This window comes from Myotis daubentonii, chromosome 5 (assembly GCF_963259705.1).
Source record: "Myotis daubentonii chromosome 5, mMyoDau2.1, whole genome shotgun sequence".
Classification (NCBI taxonomy): Eukaryota; Metazoa; Chordata; class Mammalia; order Chiroptera; family Vespertilionidae; genus Myotis; species Myotis daubentonii.
In genome coordinates this window covers 25,848,171-25,854,982 of record NC_081844.1, presented here as the reverse complement: position 1 = coordinate 25,854,982, position 6,812 = coordinate 25,848,171, and positions in this window count along the sequence as shown.

Sequence of the window (6,812 nt, the reverse complement as noted above, 5' to 3'; positions counted from 1 at the left end):
ATTCAGCTCTTCCCCTGGGACCTCCCCTGAACTCTCCACCCTTAAAACCTTTAGGAAGGAGGACTCAGTGCGCTCTCCCTCCCTGGAGCACACCTGTACCTTTCCCTCCCCCAATTCTCCTCCTCCCCCAGGCAGGTTACCATTAGCTTGTGCTCCCAAGCTCCAAGGGCCCTTCCCTTACCTCCTTAACTCCTTTCCTAAGCCCATTTCTTCTAAGAATTACTTCTACCTCTGTAATTTACCCAGTAAATGTTCTCTTACTCTTTGGGTCTTGCTCTGAATTCTTTTCTAGCCAGAACCCAAGTACCTAGGTTGCTGAACCCACCTTTGTTCTGAGCCCAGTCAGATACCTGGTGTCATTCCTGCTGCCACCACAGTTACACTGTTAAATCCAGCAATAATGAGATTTAACTGAAAACTGGATCCCATCCACGTAAGAATCATTCAAACCTATACAGATTTTTATAAGTTCATGTCAGGAAGCAAAATGTCAATGAATGGAGATAATGTCCGGAATATGGCAGGTTGGTACCTTATTTTATACATTACAATCAAAAGAGAATACCCAAGTGGGTTACATGAAATTCATTGGGGATAGATTAGGGAGCTGGGAGGAAGCAAAGCAGGGAATCCTCTGGGATAAGATGAAAAGTAAAGTGAAAGACATACATACACATTTTACATAGCTGGGGACAGGGTAGTTAATAGTTAATGATTAATATGATGACAATAACAATGAGAGGAGCTATGGTCTCAGCCCTGCTGCATTGGTTATGCACTGAGTGGTCTGAAAAAGGGGAATTCGCCCTGACAATGCCAAGATACACAATCTTATATGCAAAAGACAATGGACAGGCTTAGGTAACGGAAAGATTGAGTTTTGTCAGGGGAGATTCTAGCCTGGGACATGACTATCTACCATAAACTGCTCCTAGTTAAAACGTTCTCATTTTAGACCATCCCTTGTGGTTATTTTAGCTCTTTGAATTTGCAAAGCCATCACACACAGGCCTTCCCTGAACTTGGCAGGTTAGCATGTGGACTCTTTTCATCCCCACATCTCAATAATAATCCCCCCGATTGCTGAGTCTGTGATACTAGCATAACACTCATTCTAACCATGATGGAAGCACTCCCTGACAGGCAGCCTCTCCATAGAGAATGCACAGCTTCCTGGCTCTGACCATTGCCTCTCACCAGCCCCTGAGGAAATGCTCAAACAGCCCCACCCAAACTGCAGCAATAACCCCATCAAGCCTGGGACACAGAAGAACCTGGAGGCCATCTGACACAGGCAGCCTGAGGGCAGAGCCACAGAACCACAGTGACCTCAGTGGAGAGAGGAAAGGAGGGCACACGTTTCACCCAGGACTCAGCTTACCAGGAGGCCCACACGGGGAGGAGCGGCATCAGTCACCACACACAGCAGGAAGAAAGGTCTGTGGGCATTCACCATGCAGAACTGGGATGGAGAATATATTTGCATTTCATCATCTTTATACACCTTCCTTTTCACAACTATCTCAAAAACAATAGTCTCCAATCACTATTTCTAGAAATCATTCTGATTTCCTAAAGTCTGGAATACCTCTGATTTCTTGTTTTGTTTCCTCTCTCACCTCACCCTCAAATAAATGACCTCCTACTAAAAATGCATGTTCACTGGGGAAGATGCCAATGTTTGGTCTCTTCTCTCACACCATTGAACTTCAGGAACCTGCTGCTGCAGAAATTACATCCCATCCCTGCCCTTCCACACCCTGTTGGTACTTGCTCCTGTGGGAATTGTATAGTTCCAGCTGTGGCCCCATCTGGGCAGAAACCCTCCATTTCTCACAGGTAACAAAGCTGGTTGCTTTGCTGAGGCCACTTCATGCCGCTCTCTAAGGTGCTTGAATTACTGGGTTGAGTTTAATAAGAGGAGGTGGTTCCTGTGATCTCCATCATGGCTAACGCAAGGGCCAGAATAGACTACTGTTGCTGCATCCACCTGCACCATGGAAACCATGAGGTCTCAAGACTCACCCTACAAGATGGTCTTTTCAGTCAAAGAGCCCCACTGAAAAGGCACAAGGAGTTCCTTGTACGTACAGAGAGATTTCCCCCGTAGCCTTGGCATATGGCTCTAATGGAAAGAGTTACACAAGGGTCAAGCAGCTGCTCTGTGGGAGGGTCACTGAGATAACGTGACTGCTGGTCAACCCATGAGCTGGGCAATGAGATTCCTTCCTCCCACCCCTGTCCTTGGGATATATGTTCTGCCCACGGATGGAGAACTAAGAGCCATTTCAAGGTCACAGCTTTGAGAGAACAATGTGTTGCTGACCCCACCTCAACTATGTACATGACCCAGTGAAGGCTTCTAGGTAAACTTTGAAGATTCTCCTGGGCAGTGTGGAGATCTACTCCTCTTCTGTCCACCCAAGGCCACCCTCGTATGGGAGTTCTTTGCTTTTTTTTTTTTTTAAATTAAATCTTTATTGTTAAGATTATTACAGTTGTTCCTCTTCCCCCCCCCCATAGATCTCCTTCACCCACTTCCCACCCCACTCTCTGCCCTTACCCCTCCCACTGTCCTCATCCATAGGTGTACGATTTTTGTCCAGTCTCTTCCTGCACCCCCACACCCTTTCCCCCCAAGAATTGTCAGTCCACTCCCTTTCCATGCCCCTGGTTCTATTATATTCACCAGTTTACTCTGTTCATCAGATTATTTATTCACTTGATTTTTAGATTTACTTGTTGATAGATGTGTATTTGTTGTTCATAATTTGCATCTTTACCTTTTTCTTCTTCTTCCTCTTCTTAAAGGATACCTTTCAGCATTTCATATAATACTGGTTTGGTGGTGATGAACTCCTTTAGCTTTTCCTTATCTGTGAAGCTCTTTATCTGACCTTCAATTCTGAATGATAGCTTTGCTGGATAAAATAATCTTGGTTGTAGGCTCTTGGCATTCATCACTTTGAATATTTCTTGCCACTCCCTTCTGGCCTGCAAAGTTTCTGTTGAGAAATCAGCTGACAGTCATATGGGTACTCCCTTGTAGGTAACTGACTGTCTTTCTCTTGCTGCTTTTAAGATTCTCTCTTTGTCTTTTGCTCTTGGCATTTTAATTATGATGTGTCTTGGTGTGTTTGTCTTTGGATTCCTTTTGTTTGGGGTTCTCTGCGCTTCCTGGACTTGTAAGTCTATTTCTTTCACCAGGTAGGGGAAGTTTTCTGTCACTATTTCTTCAAATAGGTTTTCAATATCTTGCCCTCTCTCTTCTTCTGGCACCCCTATAATTCGGATGTTGGTACGCTTGAAGTTGTCCCAGAGGCTCCTTACACTATCTTCATATTTTTGGATTCTTCTTTCTTTTTGCTTTTCTGGTTGGGTATTTTTTGTTTCTTCGTATTTCAAATCTTTGACTTGATTCTTGGGATCCTCTTGTCTGCTGTTGGATCTCTGTATATTATTCTTTATTTCAGTCACTGTATGCTTAATTTCTAGTTGGTCTTTTTTTCATATCCTCTAGGGTCTCACTAAATTTATTGGCGGTTTCTAGAAAATTCTTGAAAAACCTTATAACCATGGTTTTGAAGTCTATATCCAGTCGTTTGCTTTCCTCCATTTCTGTCATTTGTGACCTGTTTCTTTGTCTCCGCATTTTTTTATGCTTCCCTGTGTTGGTAGAGTGGCTTTGTGTGCTAGGTGTCCTATGGGGCCCAGTGGCTCAGCCTCCCCAATTACCTGAGGTGGACACTCTTGGTGCACCCCTTTGTGAGCTTTGTGCACAGTCTTGTTGTAGTTAAGCCTTGATTGTTGTAGGATCACTGGGAGGAATTGACCTCCAGGCCAATTGGCTGTGAGAATCAGCTGTGTTTGCAGTGGGAGAACTTCTGTGCTGAAGACACCCTTCTGGGGCAAGACTTGCTTCAATGGAGCTTTGGTGCTCACTGAGTCTGCCCCCTGAGTGTGTCCCTTATGGATCTGAGGAGTTGTAATCTGGATGGTCCCACTCTGACCACTGGGTACACTGTCTCATGGAACTAAGGAAGTGCTAATTTAGCCTCTTCCTGAGGCTACCCAGCAGGAGCTATGAAGAGATCTACAGATTCCCCTTCCTTTTCTGTGGGTTTGGAGGTGCCCAGATGAGGCCCAGCTGTGAAGCAATGCAAGCTACTGTGGGGCCTTGGGCCTTCTCTTGGAAGTTCTGGGTCTATCTGGCCCAGCTGCAGTTTGTTAGGTAATTTTCAGGTTGCAAAGGGCCAGGGCATTCATATGCAAAAGCCTCTGCCGTAGCCTGGGTGGGGTGGGGTCTCAGGGAATCAACAGAGCGGAGCAAGCAGCTATGGCTGATCCTCAGCCCTGCCCTAAGGGGCCCCACGTCTCAGTGTCCCGGTAATTGCTGCAAGCACCTCTGAGGGAAAGCTGCCCTTGAGTTCCTATTTCTGCCTGCTGCCAGACAGTCCAGTTTCTCCCCATATGAATCCTGGGTCCCCAGAGACTTCCCAGAACTGGAGTTCAGAGCAGTCGGGAGCTTGTGACTCCCTCCCGATTCAAATAGACAGCCGTGTCCTCAGGTGCCAGCATCTTTCCGCGAGTGCTCAAGCCTCTGTACCTCTGCACTTTACTTCTGCAGCTCCTCTGAGTCTCAGTGTGCTTTTGTCTTTCCTTCTAGTTGTAGAATTTCCACTCAGCCAGCCTTTCTTTAGTTCTGGATGATGTCCGTTTTGTCTTTTCATTGTATTTTTGAAGTTGTTGTGGGAGGCAGCACTTTCCGGTGTTTACCTATGCCGCCATCTTGGTTTCTGCAGTTCTTTGCTTTTTAAAACTTACACTAACACTCAGGAGTGGCCTGGCTCTGTGGTTGAGTGGCAAACCATGAATCAGACGTAAAGTATGAGTAATACAAAAATTTTTTATCATAAATTGTTTATTTGAAGATCAATTGTGAAAACCTAAAGCTGAGATGGAGAAGTGTGCCTGAGGAAATACTTCTAGCTCATCCTTGAACAAAGGGGGCTAGTTTCCCTATAGAGACCAATGTAGTTTGTTTCTTTTCAATCTTTTCAGTATTCATGCAAAAGGACACCATTAAAGTATACTGTTCTCTCTCCTCTTTGACAAGCACAGGCTATGTTTTGAAATATGCTTTTCCTCTCTTGTTCATTTAAAAATATATCCTGCTCTAATTTTCATGTCCATGGTGCAGTGCCACCAGCACACGTGATGGAGAAGAGATCCCTGTAGAGCTGCTGCGACTGACCCTAACCCGGCCATCCCCGCTCTGAAATGGGACCCAATGAACAGCAAGATTAGTCACCTCCAGGCAATCATGCCACAGGATGCCCTGGCTAATAGTTGACCCCATCTGTACATTTTTACAACTTTTAGGCCATTGCCAATGGTCTGGTTCTCTGGTACCAAGAGCAACAACTCCTAACTGAAGATCACCCTTTGGGGTAAAGTGCTCTGGAATAACCCTGCTCATTAATTACTCAAAAAGAAAAGAATGTCACACGTCTCTGCACGTTTGACAAATGACACCACGGGGCTTCATGTCAATCACAACCAGATAAATTAGTGCAAGTTTCTGAAACATATTGGCACTTCAGGTGCACTCAGAAGCAGAAAGAAAAACAGGGTGTGATGGAACCCCAGGTTTTAGTATCAAGACAGCGAGGTGTCCCTGTGCTTTATGGGAGGATGTAATAGGCTTTTTAACACTTCTGTGCACAGACATGGAAATGCCCCTGCTACCCTGTAGGCTGAGAAGACTGCAATACTATTCTGCAAAATTATGCTATATGACACCCTGTAAAATAAATTATATGTTAATCATATAATATATTCTAAGTATACAAAATATATGCTAAGATATACTACTGTACTATATATTACCGATACTATACAAATATACTACATACAATATATATATTAAATTCTACATTATATATACATACATAGGTAAACATCCTATGTAATAAAAGAGAAACATGCAAATTGGTTGTCACTCCACTACGTCCACCAGCCAATCAGGAGCAAGTATGCAAATTAACCCAATCAAGATGGTGGCGGCCATGGGTCTGGAGTAAGCAGGAGGCTTGGGTTGACCCTGGCGATGGAGGAAGCCAAGCTTCCCGCCCACCCTCGCCAGACCTAGCCTCTGCTCAAGTCTACAAAGTTTCAATTATAGAAGATAAATAAATCCCAGATACCTGCTTCCAGCCACCCTGGCCTCTGCTCAAGGAGGCGCTGGAAATAAAAAAGAAAAAAAGAAAGGGTGGGAGCTTGGGTCGCCAGGGGCCATGGCCAGCCTGCAAACAGCCATCAGCCCTCACCCAGGCTAACCAGGCACTCCAGTGGGGACCTCCACCCTGAAGGGGGTGTGGCCAGCCTGCAAACAGCCCTCAACCCCTCACCCAGGCTGGCCACACCCCCATGGGGTGAGGGTCCCCGCTGGGGGCTTGGCCAGCCTGAAAACAGCCCTCAGCCCCTCACCCAGGCTAACCAGGCACTCCAGTGGGGCCCTCCACCCTGAAGGGGCTTGGCCAGTCTGAAAGCAGCCATCAGCCCCTCACCCAGGCTGGCCACGCCCCCATGGAGTAAGAGTCCCCACTGGGGGGCTTGGCCAACCTGCAAACAGCCCTCAGCCCCTTATACAGGCTGGCCACGCCCCCCCAAGAAGGGACCCTCACCCCATGGGGACGTGGCTGGCCTGCAAACCACTACAGGCCCCTCGCCCAGGCCGCTTCATGCCCCAAGGGAACCCCCACCCTGATCCAGGACACCCTTCAGGGCAAACCAGCTGGCCCCCACCCATG